Source organism: Diceros bicornis, chromosome 16, assembly GCF_020826845.1.
Source record: "Diceros bicornis minor isolate mBicDic1 chromosome 16, mDicBic1.mat.cur, whole genome shotgun sequence".
Lineage (NCBI taxonomy): Eukaryota > Metazoa > Chordata > Mammalia > Perissodactyla > Rhinocerotidae > Diceros > Diceros bicornis.
The window spans coordinates 3,428,027-3,446,357 of record NC_080755.1 but is presented as its reverse complement, the minus strand read 5'-3'; the positions used below and the strand labels follow the sequence as shown (position 1 = coordinate 3,446,357).

The window sequence follows — 18,331 nt, the reverse complement described above, 5'->3', positions numbered from 1 at the left end:
GTTCATTCTTTACCATATACATTTTTTTCTTTCTTTTTTAAATAACTACTAACCACAATTAATTCATTCCCATACCATGTTTAATGACTATACTTGTGTGTGTCTCCTCGAGCACACGTGGACTCCCTAGAATGGACACCTGCCTGTGAGTGGATTGCTGGACCAGAGGCTGATGTGCCTCTGCAACTTGATGAGCTGCAGCCAAATCATCCTCTGAAGTTTTAACAATTTCCATTCCCACCAACAGTGTCTGAGTCATCCTTGCCCTGGGAATTGTCAGATTGGCGTTGTCAGATTTTTAAAGTTTTGCCAATCTGATGAGTGAGAAATGATGTATTTGTTTTCCTCTTTGTACAACTGTTTTGACAAATTCATAGAGCTGTGTCACTACCAAAATTGAGATACAGAACACTTCCAGCACCCAGAACTCCCTTCAGCTGCTCTTTTGTAGTCAACTTTTCCCCCACCCTTAACCCCTGGTGACAAATGATCTGTTGTCTTTCCCTATGGTTTGTCTTTTCTCGAATATCATATAAATGGAATCCTACAGTATTTGGGCTTTTGAGTCTGGATTCTTTAGCACAGTACATTTATTTGAGTGTTCATCCATGTTGTTGACTGTATCAGCACTTCCTTCTGTTTTATTGCTGAATGTAGTATCTATTGTGTGAATGTACCACAGTTGATCCATCCAGCAGTTGAAGGACATTTGAGTTATTTTCAGTTTTGTCTTTTTTAACTATGAATAAAGCTGCTATAAATCTTTGCAAACAAGTTTTTGTGTGAGCATTAGTCTTCTTCTCTTGGGTAAGCACCTAGAAGTGGAATTGCTGGGTCACATGGTATGTGTATGTTTATTTTAAAAACTGTTTGTGGTAGCAAAGTCATGGCCCACAAAGATGTCCTAATCCCTGGAACCTGGGAATATATTAGTTTACTTGGCAAAGGTGAATTAAATTTGCAGATGGAAATAAGGTTGCTAATCAACTGACTTTAAAATAGGGAGATTAGCCTGGGTTATCCAGGTGGCCCAGTGCATCACAAAGACCCTTAAAAGGGAAAGAGAAGCAGCAGAGTAGAGAAAAAGATGCAACAAGGGAAGCAGGGCCAGAGAGATGCCGAGTTCTTGGTCTTGAGGGTGGAGAAGGTGGGCCACAGCCTAAGGAATGTGGTGGTCTCTAGAAGCTTGAAAAGTCTAGGAAATGGATTAACCTTTAGAGTCCCCCAAAAAGAACTTAGTTCTGCCAACACATTGATTTTAGCCCAAGGAGACCCATGTCAGACTGCTAACCTACAGAACTGTAAAACAAAAAATCTAAGTTGATTTAAGCCATGAAATTTGTGCTAATTTGTTACAGCAGCATAACAAACTCTACTTTAAAACTGTTTTCCAGGGGCCGGCCCCGTGGCTTAGCGGTTAAGTGCGTCTGCTCCACCACTGGCGACCTGGGTTCGGATCCTGGGCACACACTGACGCACCGCTTCTCCGGCCATGCTGACGCCACATCCCACATACAGCAACTATAAAGATGTGCAACTATGGCATACAACTATATACTGGGGCTTTGGGGGAAAAAAAAGGAGGAGAATTGGCATGGATGTTAGCTCAGGGTTGATCTTCCTCACAAAAAAATAAGTAAAACTGTTTTCCAAAGAGGCTGAACCACTTTGTGTTCCCACCAGTAGTGTAGGAGTGTTCCAGTTACTTTCTATCCTCATTAACACTTGGTATGTTCATCCTCTTTAATTCTAGTCATTCCAATAGGTACGTAGCAGTATCTCAATGTGGTTTTTATGTGCATTTTTCTCATGATTAATGACGTCAACCATCTTTTCATGTGCTTATTTGCCATCTGTGTATCTTCTTTGGTGAAGTGTCCAAATCTGTGCCCATTTTAAACTTGGATTTTCTTATTGCCGAGCTTTGAGAGTTCTTTATAGTCCTGTCAGATATGTGATTTGCAAAGGTCTTCTCCCAGTCTGTGGCTTGCCTTCTCCATCCTCTCGCCAGTGTCTTTGGAAGATCTGTGTAACATAACTCGAGAGGTTCCACATTACCTTATTTTCCTTCGTTGAGCAACAAAGTGAAGTTGGAGCACCTGAGTCCAATCAGACTTTGATCAGAGTTGGGGCTGGGTCTCACTTTTAGTACCCCCAGCCCTTTCACTTTCCCCCATTCCTGTTTGCTCTGCTCCCCTCCCCCGCACAGGGGTCTGGTTTAAGTCTAGTAGATCTCTGTCTCTTCAGGTTTGGGAGCCCACAAAAAATTTAGCTACGCCCTTCAGATATCTCAGCGCAGCTCTGCAGCCTCCTACCTTACATCGCTTCACAATATGGCAAATTCCCTGAAGGTCAGACTAGCAGTATGTTGGACTCAGGCCACTTCGACCACTTCTGGAGGTTTCCCTTTGGTTTGTGGAAGCTTTTGGCCTAGTTCCCCAGATTCCTGTGTGGCACCAAAACTTAGCACAGGTGCTGTGAGAAAGAGCAGTTGTGTGTCTGAAAGCCCTCAGGTTTCCTCTGCCACACCAGTCCTGCAGAATCACTACAAGTTTGGCTAGTTTCCCTTTTCCCTAGCCGAGGCTCTGACTGAGCAAGCCAGATCCTCGGCAAGCACCCAGAATCAGAAAACGCCTCCAGGGGAAAGAAAGATAAAAATCCTTTGCTCACATAAAAGACTTTTTCTTCTTTCTGGAATTTTAGTTGGTTGATTCTGAAGTTTTCTCACGCTCTAAAAATATATTTATAATTTATCTGTCTTTGTCCAGTTGTGCAGAAAGAGTGCTTTCCTGTCCTAGTCTCCTCTAAAACAGAAGTTCCCTTGTCATTAGTTTTTAACTGCATCAGTTATACATTGTCAATATTATTATTGTTTCATAAAGTCATGCTTTCAATGATTTATTCAGATGTTTACCCTTTTTTATCCTCACGATCCAAATTACCTCTTAGCATTTTTTCTTCTATCAGTTTCTTTCTTCTTAAAGTACATTGTTTTTTACTTTTTAAGTTTTTTCCTTGAGGAAGATTAGCCCTAGTCTAACATCTGTGCCAATCTTTCTCTATTTTGTATGTGGGTCACCACCACGGCATGGCTGATGAGTGGTGTAGATCCACACCTGGGATCCAAACCCACGAACCCAGGCCTTGGAAGCGGAGTGTGCTGAACTTAAACCACTACACCAGGTGGCTGGCCCCCTTAAAGTACATTCTTTAGAAGTTCCTTAATGAGCATTTGTTCATGGTAATACTCTTAGTAAATGTTTGCATAAGAATATCTTTAAGTCACCCTAGTCCTTGAGATATGGTTTGATTGGATATACACTGAAAGTTATTTTCTCTCTGTACCTTGAAGATTTAATCCAACTCTCTCTTGCCTTCCATTGTTAAGAAATGTATCATAGGTCTAAATGTAAGTCTCTGTAAGTGTTCTGTTCCTCTGTGGGGCTTTGAATATCTTCTTTTGTATTTAGTGTTCTTTGCTTTCCCTGGATGGATCTGGCTCTAGATTTTTACTTTTTAATTGTGCTTGAGATGTATTCAGCTGCCTGAATCTACAGTAGAAGTCTTTTATCAATTCTGTGACTTTCTGTTATTATGTCTGACTATTCCTTTAAATCATATATATATTTATATTATTTAATTCAAATATATATAAACATACACATTCATTATATATTCATTAAATATATATTTATATTATTTAATTCAATATATTATATTATTCAATATAGTGATTTGTATTATTCAAAAAATATACATATATTATTTATATATATAGTTTCCTCTACTTGACCAAACTCAAGCCAGGCTCCTTTGAGCCCTATTCCTGTCTAGGCCTCGATCTTGGCCTATAATAACTACAGCCTCTCAGCACAAATGATTTCACCCCCCCACACACACACACATTATAAGACTTAAAGACTGACATAGTTTCTACCAGCTCAAATCCACATCCCCAGGATGACCCCTGCCCCCTTAAAGTGCCTGCCTGAGAAAGCTCAAGGCAGCCAAAAGAATTGACTGTTCTGGCAAACACTCGATCCTTGGCCCCAGACATCCCTTTCTTACAGCATTTACCCAAAAGTGCTTACAACTGTGAATCTTTCCTCTGTCCTTTTGAGTTGTATGTGTGTCTCCTGTAACTCAGGAGTGCATTTCTCAAGGTCCTGAGAGCCATGCCTTGAGATGAGCACAGGGTGTCTGTCTCCCAGACTCTGTGAGAGGAGAGAAGTGAAACTTGGATCATTTCCAACTAACAGACATAACTGGCCAGATCACACTGCACTGACCAACACTCTGTAACTTTTCCCTCCCTGACTCTACTGAGCCCCTGCTCACCCCTCTGCCTGCTCCCTCATTCTCCCTTCCAAATGCGCAGTCATCTCTGTACAAATCAAATTGAGTTCAGTTCACCCTGTTCCCTCTTCCCTATTGCAGTGGTATATGCCTGATTAAAATCTATCCTGACCACTTTCACTAGAGCCGGGTTTTGCATATATTCTACATTTAACACACATATAGATAATCTCAGGCATATGCATATATATGCATATACCAACATAACCATGGGCCCTCCAGGACCAGTTCAACTGACCCCATCTTATCAACAGAGTAGTTAAGAGTTTTCTTTCAGGAACTGAGACCCCTCGTCCAGTTCAGACTAGTTGAGACCACCAACTCATCAACTGGGAGTTCACAAATGCTTTATATGTGACCTTTTTGACATCAAGGAGCTAAAAACTCCAATCTCTGATCATGGTAACACTGCCAATTTGTGAACACACATCCGATGAAGAGCCATGAAGCTTGACTTTGCTTGCACAGCTCATCAATTACCTCACTTCTCCTTACTTCCAATCATGTACTTCCACACTTCAGACCACCCTTCCCTTTATCCCATAAATTGTGCCCCAAGACCTGGATCAGGGAGACAGATCTGAGACAGACACATGCCCCCTGTCTTCTTGCAGATCAATCTCACAAAATAAAGCTACACTTCATTTCCCAAAAGCTGATGCCAGAATAATTGGCTCTTTTAATGTGCATTGGGCAAGAGAACCCCAATATTGTGCAGTAACATCAATACATATATATACACTTACTGGTTGTTTTATCTTTTTTATTTTCTTTGCTGAGGAGGATTCACCCTGAGCTAACATCTGTGCCAACCTTCCTCTATTTTGTATGTGGGTTGCCACCACAGCCTGGCCACTGATGAGTGGTGTAGGTCCACGTGCAGGAACTGCACCTGGACCACTGAAGTGGAGTTCTCTGAACTTAACCACTAGGCCATGGGACTGGCCCATCTCTAAAGGTTTTGAAGATGTTACTAAATATGCAATTGAAGTTTCACTATGATCTCTGGATTTCCCTGCTGCTCCTTTAGTCCCTCACTTCAGTGTATGTGTTTCTTGCTCCATCTTTAATGCTAGAGGAATTCCTCAAATATCAAGTGGTCCTTTGCTACCTGTTCACATTTCTGTGATGGGAAGAAAACAGCTGAGTAGGATCTCTGTGGGCCTGATGGGGCCTGTGAATGTCTGGACTCAATGTTTCTTCAGGGGTGTTGAGTGTTGAACTAGTAACAGGCAAACAATGTTGGTGCCCACACTGATCTCTAACAACATACTTATTCCACACATTCCCACAATGACAGACATCCTCTGAACACGTGAAAATGCTGACAGTGCACAGCCACACCCACATACATACTATTTGCAAATGACCATCTGCATTCAGACTATAAACTACACACATACACAGAACATACACACAAACTCACACACACATACAGACCACTCACTGTCTCAGAACCCACAGTGACTTGAACTCTCTAAACACACACATGTCAACAAAACACACCTTCACATAGATGCCATAATAGCCGTGCACCCTGTGACCATACAGAATTGCTGAACACACACACATCCACACAACAAGGAACGTGGTCATGCACGTGTGGGCTTGATCAGGAGATTTTTCACACCTCAGCATCAACATGGACACCCTGGGGCGAGAGGGAGAGGCAGAGGACACAGGGACAAAATGTGGGGAGCAGTCAGGAGGCACTTGCAGGGCCGGCTCCATGGCTTAGTGGTTAAGTGCGCGCGCTCCTCTGCTGGTGGCCTGGGTTCACATACCCGGCGCACAACAACGCACTGCTTCTCCGGCCATGCTGAGGCCAAGTCCCACATACAGTAACTAAAAGGATGTGCAGCTATGACATACAACTATCTACTGGGGCTTTGGGGGAAAAATAAATAAAATTTAAAAAAAAAGAAGGCACTTGCATAAAGTAATGTGGGCTTGATACCTGCAAGGCTGGTTGCTAAGTGACATACGACTCAAGGGTATGAGGAGCCAAGAGGGTCTGAAATGGTACAAAGGAGATGACTGTAGATAGTTGTGTGTCATAGGTGCACATCTTTCTAGTTGCTGTATGTGGGACGAGGCCTCAGCATGGCCGGAGAAGCGGTGTGTCTGTGCGTGCCCTGGATCTGAACCTGGGCCGCCAGTGGCAGAAGGTGCACACTTAACCACTAAGCCAAGGGGCTGGCCCTGACCAGGAGCTTTCAAAGGGTTACAATGCGGCATTTTGAACCTCATCCCTTGGGAACACCCTGTAAGACAAAGGCCAGATGAATCGCTTGGCACTTGTGAGCTATCCTCTCCTTTCTGATGGCTGTGAGTGTCACCCAGACACACAGGCTGCACTCTGTCAGGGAGACCTTCTCAGGACAGCCAGAAGCTGAGGATGAGTCTTGGTTCCCAGCATCCCAGGCCCTTCCTGACTTGGGACAGCCATGCAACAAAGAACAGAAAAATGCAGATCTAGAAGTAGATACCTTATTTGAGAACATAGACATAAAAGCACTTTTGAAATAGTATTTTGGAATCTATTGGAATATTACACAAAAGGATTATCCACTTTAAGTAGGTTTTACCCTGACTGCGAGGGAAAAACCTGAATCATCCCATGACATTGATAACTCTCTGCTGACTTTAAAGTACAAATAAATAAAGTACACAGTAAAGGGAAAGCAGAGAACAGCATGAAAAAGGAAGATCTCCCTTCTCTCCTCACCTGAAACCCAACCTCTCACCTCAGAAAGAAACTGCTGTCTATATTTTCTATGTCACGCAGCAGAGTTTAATGAAAGAAAAGTATTGGTATATTTTAAAGTTTCAAGATCTCAAAGTAAGGAAACATTAGGGACGCTGCCAAGAGACCTCACTGAGGTGCCTGCTCCATTTCATCTGCTGTCAGGAAGTCCTTCTTGGCCCCTCACTTTCTCTGCATCGCTAGCAAGTGTGTCCGCCGTCAGTGCTATCACCAGTCTCTCTCCTGTGCTCCTCACTGCCCTTTCCTCCTTCCTGATACCTTCCTCAGTCACCAGAAATTGTTGGCAGTGGAGCTGTGGAATGCCCAGAGCAGCTCCTGGAATCATCCCTGCCAAATCTGAAGACCGGCAGGAGTGGCATGGGACCTGGAGTGCAGACCACCTGCGAGCACACCTGGCAGGGATTCACCTGTGTGACTAAGTGCAAGTTTTTCCAACACTTTGGCAAGATTGAAAGGACTTACCAGTTGTCCTGCACTGCTGCAGGCCTGGAGTCCTTGCGGTCTCTCGGGCCAGCAGACCTGGTGGAGCTGGTCCAAGGTGTCCTCCCCGAGGCCCGTCATTGCCAGGATGGGATGGGATTCTAGTAACCGGCCTCTTGAATATGTCACTGGACAGCCTCAAAGGGATGGAGATGCTTAAACCAGGCTTTGGTTTGGACTGGTTCCCACAGTCATGCTGCTTCCTCTGTGAAGATGTGACCATCATCCTTCTTATCATCCTTCTTTTCCTCTTACCCTACAAAAATAAATCATGAAAGTGGGTCAAATGATAAAGGAAGCCTGCCTTTTTAGGACAATTATCCTGGTTGTTTTGTACTTCCACCCTCCCTCTATCCTCTGGGGATAGATCTGACCTGTGTCCCGGGATGTCATCAGGCAGATTTGCATCAAGAACAGAAAGCTCAATGTCAAAACTCAAGGCTACTCCAGATCATTTCTCTCCCTCCATCCTGTCAACACCCCCTCCTTGTTTGAGTGTGATTCTATTCTCTTCTTGTCCTTGTCACTCTCAACCGCACAAGTCCTGACACTCCCCCTCAGGACAGTCGGTCCCCAGTCCTTTACTAAATCCCAAATCCTACCATTTCTGTGTTTTCTGACTACTCATTTGCTTAATCCATTGACCACTCGGTGTTCATAGAAGTTAAATCAATAGTGACCTTATCAACCACCCCCTGTTAGCGACTTACTCCCATATCCCAGATGTTCACATAATCCAGATGGTGATGTTCAAAAGTAAATAATTCAGAAAACATATTCACCCACCACAATTTCCTGATCTCTAATATTTTTATTCAAACACTCATGCAGTAGATACCTGTCCCTCAAGATCAGAAATAATGCCAGATCACCAATCCTCACCTTAATTTCCTCCTACACCTATCAACCCTGGATTCCATGGACTATGATCTCAATAATTTTCTTGGAATAATAAAAAATTCCTTACCACTCATTTATGTTGTAAACCTCCAAACCCAGAAGATCCCGATTATCTGCCATGCCGTAGCTACTGCTGATCTTACAACAAGCTGAAAAAAAAGCAGAAAACATGATCTTTTGGTACCACTGTAAATACAAAACCATCTGCATCAACTGGGAAGCACCCATAATGCCTGGAAATTTTGTTCTCTTTTTTTGTGTTGGCTCAATAGCAAAAAGACAAATCAATTTAAAAAATGGGCAAGGGAACAGAATAGACTTTTTCCAATGAAGACATACAAGTGGCCAACAGGTGTATGAAAAGGTGTTTGGCATCACTAATGATCAGGGAATGCAAATCAAAACCACAATGAGCTATCACTTCACACCTGTTAAGATGGCGATTATCAAAATAACTAAAGATGACAAATGTTGGTGAGGATGTGGAGAAAAGGAACCCTTGTGGGAATGTAAACTAGTACAGCCATTATGGAAAACAGTATGGAGGTTCCTCCAAAAATTAAAACTAGCATGTGATCCAGCAATCCCACTTCTCGTATATACCCACAGGAATTGAAATCAGGGTCTCGAAGAGATAGCTGCACTCTAATGTTCATTGCAGCTAATTCACAATAGCCAAGATACGGAAGTAACCGTATCTAAATGTCACTGATGGATGAATGGATAAAGAAATGGAATATTAGTCAACCTTGAAAAAAGAAGGAATTCCTGCCATTTTTGACAACATGGATGGACCTAGAAGACGTTATGCTAAGTGAAGTAAGGCAGACAGAGAAAGGCAAATACTCATTTATATGTGGAATCTTAAATAGTCAAACTCATACAAGCAGAGGTTAGAATGGTGGTTGCCAGGGGCTGGGGGATGGAGAAATGGGGAGCTGATGGTCAAAGGATACAAAGTTTCAGTTATCAAGATAAATAAGTTCTGGAGATCTAGGATATGGCATAGTGCCTACAGCTAACAAGACTGTATTGCACACATCACATTTGCTAATAGAGTAGATATTATGTTAAGAGTTCTTACCACAGAATAATAGTAATAAAGGAGGTGAGAGAAAACTTTGGGAGGTGATGGATATGTTTGTGGCCTTGGTGGTGACAGTCTCAAGGGTGTATACTTATGTCCAAATTCATCAAGCTGTATATGGAAAAGTATGACATCATCGTTGATTCTTCTGCACCTTGAAATACGCCATGTCCTCATCACAAGAGAAAAAAAATTGTAACTGTGTATGGGGACGGATGTTAACTGGACTTACTATGGTGATCATTTCAACATATATACAAACATTGAATCATCATGTTGTACCCCTGAAACTAATATAATGTTGTATGTCAACTTTACCTCAATAAAAAAAACACAACAGGCAAAACCGTTTGAATATTGTAAATGAGTTCAGTGAATCCCTGAAACTGCCCCATTCCCATATGGGAGTTACAGGAAGCAGAGAGGATGAAGTAAGATGGAAGAAAGTTGTACAAAACAGTATTCAAATTAAAATCATTTAAGTTGCTATCAGATCCTTGTGGCAGAGTTCTGTGAGCACTGATCTTCTTTCACATTTTTCCTGGAAAAGCATACTTTCAGATCCAACCCATGATAGTTTCACCGTTGGCTCTAATAAGAAAATTTCAACTTAATAAATAAAACCAAAAGCATCCCTTATGTATGAATAAAGTTAGTGAACTTTACAGAGAAAAGAGCCTATTTGCACAATCTCAATAAAGGAAACAGAAGAACTGAATGATGATCGAGTCTCAGTCAAGCTTATCTTTGAAAGCCAGTAAGACCAGGTTATCTTTTCAAGGATGTGTGTAGAGCTGTGAGCCTTGGAAGATAGAAATAGTGGCCTCCTCTGGAGCAAAGGGCAGGCTTGCTTACTGCCCAGTATAATAAAACTAACACCCCCCCGGGGCAAAGGTCAGCAGACTTCCTGCCCGTTATCAAAGATTTGAGTTCCTTCAGCTCTGAGTTCTTGCAACCCTCTGCATGTCACCTCGCCCACTGTGTATCACCCTGTAGGAAGTGAGACTTAGTGAACTGGTGCAAATGCTGATACTCTGGCCACTGCCATTGCTGTGTCATTAAGTCCTTTGTCTCTGACCCATGGGTCTCATGTCTTTTGCCAGCATCTATAAGACCATGGTAGGCTAACTTATTGGTTTGCAGGCAAGGGAAAATATCAGGCCTTTACAGTTCCTGACAAGCCCTTAAAGTAACTGGTAGTCTTAGGAACAGAGAGCTATTCAGAACTTATGCATGGGTGGTCTTCATAGAAGACTTCATAAGTCTCTGAAACTTCAGTAAGTCTCTCTGACCTCTTTTATTTTGACCCCAAGTAGAAGGAAAGGCACCAAGCTATTACAGACCTAGGGCTTGTGCAAGCCACCTGGAGACCTAGTGACCAGAAACTTCCCATGGGGAGCAAAGACAGATGGGCATATTTCCAAAATGGACCCATGTGCCTGTCATCCACCAGATAGTACATTATCTTAATTTATGATGATTTGATTCATTAAAATCTTGTGATGGGCCAAAGATACACTTCTAAGAGGAGTGAGGCACATGGCAATTGTAAGCAGATTAACACATTTGGTGAATATCCAACTCTGAAGTAAACTTAGTGTTCTAATCAATTAAATGGTACAACAAATTTAATTAGGTCAATTAAATGATATTTAATGGTATGCCTGATTATTACTCTGCAATAATGAACAAGCAGCTCATATAAATAACTATAATGGTCTTTAAAATATGATAGTCAAGACTGTTTGAGATAAGCTGGAGAGAAGGAAGGGGAGAAATAGATAAAAGTTAGCTGCTCTGAAGCCACTCTCAAGACCCCTTGGATCTACATGTAACCCAGGAGATCGAGGCAGATGGCTGTGTGCCTAGATCCTCCTGCACTGTGGTTCTCAGGGATGTCACGGGGCTGAAGCAGCTTCCTGAATCGTGTTTACACGTCCATGTATACAATACCCCTGACCATGGGGGTGAACCACCATTCAATCATCACTTACACCCCTCTAATTAACAATTAGATTTCAGAATCATTGTATCACTACATGATAATTTATTCTTCAAACCTGTAGGATGCCGAGCTAAAAGAAAATCAAATTTCAATGGCTTCTTTTCTTTGAAGGACCAAGATGTTCTTTCACACTTGGAATCCGGATTAGAGGATAAATCCATCAAATCAATGGAAACAACTTAAGAAATGGACAAAGGGATATTTCATTCATATGTACACAGTTTGCACTGTGGCAAAAGTAGAGTTATATTTTAAAAAATTAGAATTTTTTGAAATTTTATTGATATTAAAGACTTTGTTCTGCTTATACTCTCTTTGGTTTACCAAATCAAACTCAGTCATTAACAGGCATTTCTAGCATTGAGTGCTAATAACAGCAGCTTTTTAAAATTCTTTAATTTCCCAGGTCAAAGACCAAGGGCAGAGGTCGTCGAGAGGTCAAGTCTAATCTACCTATGGATGTGGCAGCCTTAACTATGGATGTTCAAGCCAGACATTGCCAGCAGAGCCACATCTCATCACCCACAGGTGAGTTTTTACTAGTAATCACAGATACTTGAGGATATCAAAGGAAATTCTTTATTAAGAACCAAAGTTATAGATTCCTATCTTGGGTTCATTACTTTGAATTTTTGACCCAAATCATATATATCGATTAGACCATGTTCAATTCTATGATCTTTAGAAGATGCAGCCTACAGCTGAAGAGAAACAGATACAACACCAATATCTTATCCTCTCTGAAGCCCAACTGAGAGCCCCTGGAGTCAGAAGTTTTTAAGACAAGAAAAAGTCATCCTTCTTCGGGACAGAGAGAGTAGAGGCTAGTCAAACATTCAACTTTAAATTGTTAACATGACTTGTTAGAATGTGATGGAACAAGCAGAATACCTTCTAAGTTTCATGATTTTTCTCCAGAATACTAAGATGGATTACTTTGAAGGCCAGTTTCCCCATAAATGTCTTTATTCAGTGAAAAAATTAATTTCCCTATAAATTAATTCCCATTAAAATGCTGAAAATATCATAGTCTCTGACTAAAAGAAAACAAAACAAATTGAGCAGTTGAATAGCAGTGTAAAAAATTCCATACAAGGATCTTACTGCAGCATGATGTATAATAGTGAAACTGGATGTAATCCCAACTCTATCTAAGAAGAAATAAACAGATCATGGTATTCCTGTTCTTTGGAGTACCTGTAAAACATCTAAAAAGCTAAGTTAGAGTGACGTGCATGGATAAGGAGAGACATCTATGATATATGGTTTGAGAAACAGGAAATTGCAAAACAATGTAGTTATGTAATTTATGTTAAAAAAACTTTGTGTATTTATAAATTCATAGGAAATGTCCAGAAGAATAAGCTGCAACCTCTTAACAATAGTTCCTTCTGACTAGAGGAGTTTGCAGGGAAGGGGATGGAAGGGGAGAGTTTCACTTTACTCTACATAGATCTGTGTAATTTGACTTTTTTTACAGTATGTATTTCTTTCATAATTAGAAAAATGAGTGATGTGACCGTTTGGTGCAGGGCAACAATATTATGTTCACCAGTCTCTGTACTGTATGTTACTGCACAGCACGGACTGTAGGAGAAAGCCCAGAGGAGCAATGAAGACAAAGAAGACAGGACACCTGCAAAAAGTCAGTGGAGTATTTCTATGTAACAAACCTTCCAGGTGAGTGACGGTCAGTATCTTCCACTGCTCCAGCTCTCGCAATGAACCTAGAACCTGCCCAGGGTAAGCCTGAGGACCACGCCCCACTAGTCCATTCCCTGCCCAGAGCCTGTTTGTGCAGAGTGACTGCCATCAAGCAGATGATGGACTCAGGATGGGGCGTGTGCCTTGAGGGGGTCTGGCAGAGAGGCGCAAAGTGGAACACCAGCCAAGTGCACACACCTGAGAGGCAGAGTTCCAGGTGGAGGCTCAAAATGTACCAAGAAACTGTGTGAAGTGAAGGAAGCTACTCGACCTCTCTGAACCTCAGTGTCCTCCCCTGTAAAATGGGTGTCACAGGCCTACTTCACAGAGCTGTTGGGGAAGATACATAAAAGTGCCTGTGACAGCGATTGTCCACATTATTAACAAAGTCGTATCCGACTTCAGAATAATCGATGAAAAGAATAATGTTGATGAGACCAAAGATGAGATACCCAGCTTCGTAAGCAGCCCCAGCAGCATGAGAATGAGAGGACCTCTGAGTAAGCAGGGTTCTTCACAGCGCCACTGGAGAGGACGAACACAGGCTACAACAGTATAAGTGGGTGTTGTGTAGTGACTCATTTAGAGATCGTGGGTCCCTAAAGACACTGTCAAATACAGTTACACACAGTGGCTCCTAGGAAACAACTACAAAGCAATCAATGAAACAGATAGGAATGGGAAGGAGGTGAGCAGAGGAGGGTCAGAGGCACAAAATATGATGGAAGACACTGAACCATGATGAGCGCCCAGCTCTCAACAGCTGCTGTGGTTGCGCCAGGAGATCAAACGTCTGAGACAGCCATTGTGGGGACTGCTGGGAGCACAGTGGTCACTGCGGCCACACCCCAACAGCAGTGCATCAGAGCACACACACCCCGAGACTTTCATCTCCATTAATCCTTGTTTCAAGATGATGAATATCCTCATGTTACAATGTCTCCTTCCAACCCTTGTGGACGAGCGTCATCAGAACCCCCTGAAGAGGGCACAGGCCAGAGTAGGATGCAACACTGGGGGCTGGGGGAGCGGCGCTGCACCTGACTACACGGACTATCACCTGGACCTATTGAACATGAGAGAAGAACCCGAGGATGTGGTCTAACGAGACTTCCCCGTCTTGCCGCATTCAGAGACACTACAGAGTTTCTTGTCCTTTCTTTACAAAAATAGTAAGGAATTCATGTGTCATTAATTCATAAAGAGGCAAATTCTTGACAAAGTGACAGAGTCCAGTTTCCACGACCAGGTTTTTCAGTTGTTTTGATAATATCCCACATTCAGGAATTGGAAATGTAACCTATTGGGACATGTAATATAAACAAGGGCTTTTTTCACGTAGATCAATGCCCAGATTTTTAGAGATGACATAAATCATGAAAGCTGCTAACCATTCCTCCACAGGTTTCAATAAAACTTTGAAGTTAGTTTACTGATCTCAGGAAAAGAGAATTTGGCAATTCAAGTTTTTTGATTCTGCATTCAAGCGTACAGTACGGCCAAGAGAATGAGCAGAAAAAAATTAACAGGAAGGTCTTGCTTGCATTTTATCTTTTGCAAATAAGCAAGCTATTTTATGCTCTGTTCCTTTCACTACTCTAATCAATTTTTAAAGAAATATGGTACAACTGACTATCCCTAGGTGTGTTTATCCTGGAACCTTGCCAGAATCCAAAGCAGAGATGTTAAAGCTGACGGGTTTCAAATGCTGGCCAAGTGCTGTCTACTTTGAACATCCCTCTCCCAAAGCTGGACCACTGGTCTCTTCCTGAGGGATCAGAGTCACCACCTGTGTCCCTGAGAGACTGGCCACTCACACTTGGGCTGAGATTAGGCAATCAATCTAAAGGGCAAAATACTTAAGCTATTATCATCTTAAGGTTGCTGTTTCGGAGGCCTCTGCACTGGAATGGGTTGGTGAAAACAGCCTACTAGATACTTGCCTGGGAATTGGGCCATTCTTTGCTCTCAGTGGCTCCTGGGGAAACCAATCATTAACGTCAGGGATGCCTCAACTTCCACATCTGCGAAAAAGGCAAGCAACAGCCAATGATACCACTCTGCAAAGCTCTTAAGTTGTGCTTGCAAGAGGGGCCACAGGAGCGAATTTCTCCCAGAGGCTGATGAAATGATGGCACTTTGGCTGGAGAAGGCAGAGGGCAACAGGCAAAGTGGAAAGTTTCTGGGATGTCAAACCAGTTCCCATAAGCGGTTTAGAGAAGCACCTGGCCCTGGACTAGGTAGGAGGCTGTGGAAAGACCCACAGGCACACAGAGGGGAGGAGGAATCAAGCAGAGGAGGGAGTAGGTGCGGAAGAGGCGCGAGCCCGGCTTCAATTTTGGACAAAAGCAGTTGCACGCTGCAGGCCCGAGGCTGCCCATGCAGCCGCCACACCCTCCTAACTCCCTGGTGCTCGTGTGCCCGTCACATCCCTGCAGGACTCAGTCCACGTGGAGCGGTGCAGGACCTGAGTCCTGAGTCAAGGGCGGTTTGGCCCTCGGCCAAGTGCACACCGCCCTTTTCCTCCCCCCAGGGCTAGGCATCGCCCCGTGCCCAGAGCATCCTGGGAGTTGTAGTCCTGCAGCCCTGCGGGCTGCCGGCTGTGAGTGGTTAAGAGACAACGGTTGCGGTCCCAGCATGTGCAGCGAGGGGCCCCGCCTCCCGCGACTTCGCCCCTTCTCTCCACCACGCCCACTTTCCACGCCCTGCCCCGCCCCCCCGGGCCGGGCTGCGCACGTTGAGGCTGGCGCCCAGGTGGGGCTAACCAGCCTAGTGGAAGCCCACGTAGAAACTCCCTGGCCGGTCTGTGAAAGGTAAGTTCACGACCTAAAATGGAAATCCTGGGTGCCTGGGAACCTGGATCTTGCCTTCTCAAAGCCACCTGTCCCGCCATCCCCTCCATCCCTCTGGCTGCCAAGATCCTCCCTCTGGACCCCGTGGTCAGGGTCGCTGCAGAGCGCCTCTTGGAGCCTGCCTGCCTGAAGGGCCCATACCTTGGTCAGGCCTCTTAGCCATGACATTCATTTATTTGCTGTTGTTTTCCTAGTTTCCTAAAATGGAAGCTTAGATTATTGATTTTAGATCTTTCCTGTTGTCTAATACATGCATTCAATGTCACAGATGTCCATCTTAGCCCACCTTTGGCTGCATCCCACACATTTTGATAAGCTGCGTTTTAATTTTTATTTATTCAAAACATTTTAAAATTTTTCTTGAAATTTCTTCTTTGACTTGTGTTATTTATATGTGTGGGGGTTTTTTTGGGGGGGGGGTCGCAGAGGTCAACAAACTTTCTGGAAAGGGCCAATGAGTAAATATTTTAGGTTCGAGAGTGATGTGGTCTCTGTCTTTACCACCCAGCTCTGACACTAGCACAAAAGCAGCCATAGAGAATATTTAAATGAATGAGCATAGCTGTGTTGCTCTAAAATGTTATTTAGGGATGCTGAAATAGTCTTCCTCTTTTGCTTTTTTCTTCCAACTATTTAAAACTGTAAAAACCATTCTTAGCTTGGGGCCATACAAAAACAGGCAGCAGGCCAGATTTGGCACTGGGCAGAATGTAGTTTGAGAGAAAAAAAAAAAGAACTCTGTTGTTTAATCTCCAAGTATTTTGGGACTTTCCGGCTATCTTTCTTTTATTGATTTTTAGGTTAATTCCATTGCAGTCGGAGAGCAAATATTGCATGATTTCTATTCTTTTAAATTTCTTCAGGGTATGTTTTATAGTGTCTATCCTGGTCAGTGTCCTAGGTGAGTTGAGAAGAATGTGTAATCTGTTGTTATTGGAGGACTTAGTCCATAGATGTCAACTGTGTCCAGTTGCTGTCCATGTTGCTGTTGATCCAGCTGTGTCCTCACTGCCTTCTGCCTGTTGGATCTGTCCATTTCTGTTAGAGGTGTGCTCAAGTTTTCAACTATGATACTGGACTCATCTATTTCTCTTTGCAGTTCTATCAGGCTTTGCCTCACCTTGTTGTCAGGCATGTACCCATTTAGGCTATCCACATCTTCTTTGAGCATGGACCCCTTTATCATTACATAATGTTCCCCTTTATCCCTGATAGATTTCCTTGCTCTGGAGTCTACTCTGTCTGAAACTAATATAGCTACTCCTACTTTCCTTTGATTAGTGTTAGCATGGTATATCTTTCTCTATACCTTTACTTTTAATCTATATGTGTCTTTATATTTAAAGTGGGTTTCTTGTAGACAACATATAGCTGGGTCTTGCTTTTTGATCCACTCTGACAATCTCTGTCTTTTAATTAGTGTATTTTGACCATTGACATTTACAATGATTATTGATATGGTTGGATTAATACCTGTCATATTTGTTACCATTTTCTATTTGTTGCCCTTGTATTTTGTTCCTATTTTCATATTTCACACTTTTTCTGACTTGTGGTTTTAACTGAGCATTTTATGAGATTCCCTTTTGTCTTATTTCTTAGCATATCAATTATATATATTTTTTAAACATGTTAGTGGTGCTATAGTGTTTGCTTTATACATTTACAACTAATCTAAGTCCGTGTTCAAATAACACTATAATGTTAGACAGGTAGTGCAAATACCTCATAACAACAAATATTCCTAATTCCGTCCTCCTGTCTTTCTTTTTTTTAATAAATTTTTATTTATTTATTTATTTTCCCCCAAAGCACCAGTAGATAGTTGTATGTCGTAGTTGCACAGCCTTCTAGTTGCTGTATGTGGGACGCGGCCTCAGCATGGAACTCGTCTAGTGAATTTTTCAATTCAATTATTATATTCTTCAGTTCCAGAATTTGTTTGGTTCTTTTTTATAGTTTTTATCTCCTTTTTGATATTTTTCACTTTGTTCATGTATCATTTTCCTGATTTTCTTAGTTGTCTGTCTTCTCTTTTACCTTGTTCATCATTTTTAAGATGGTTATTTTGAATTCCTTGTCAGGTAATCCCTTGTTCTTTGTTTCTTTAGGGTCAATTTCTGGAAATTTGTTTTGGTCTCTTGATTGGGCCATGTTTCCCTATTTCTTTGTATGCCTTG

The 18,331-nt window shown here is 42.5% G+C and overlaps 2 long non-coding RNA genes across 2 annotated transcripts in view; one reads left to right on the top strand and one right to left on the bottom strand.

Moving 5' to 3' along the window:
* The window catches only part of LOC131415228 (uncharacterized), a 48,797-nt gene that overhangs the window by 2,097 nt on the left and 28,369 nt on the right, over positions 1 to 18,331 (top strand). The gene's annotated exons all lie outside the window — the stretch shown is intronic.
* The window catches only part of LOC131415226 (uncharacterized), a 40,396-nt gene continuing 29,548 nt past the window's right edge, over positions 7,484 to 18,331 (bottom strand). The window contains exons 3-4 of the long non-coding RNA XR_009222368.1: positions 8,571 to 8,652; positions 7,484 to 7,859 (exon numbers count right to left, since the gene is read on the bottom strand). This is a non-coding gene — a long non-coding RNA (uncharacterized LOC131415226). The remainder of the gene's footprint in view (positions 7,860 to 8,570; positions 8,653 to 18,331) is intronic.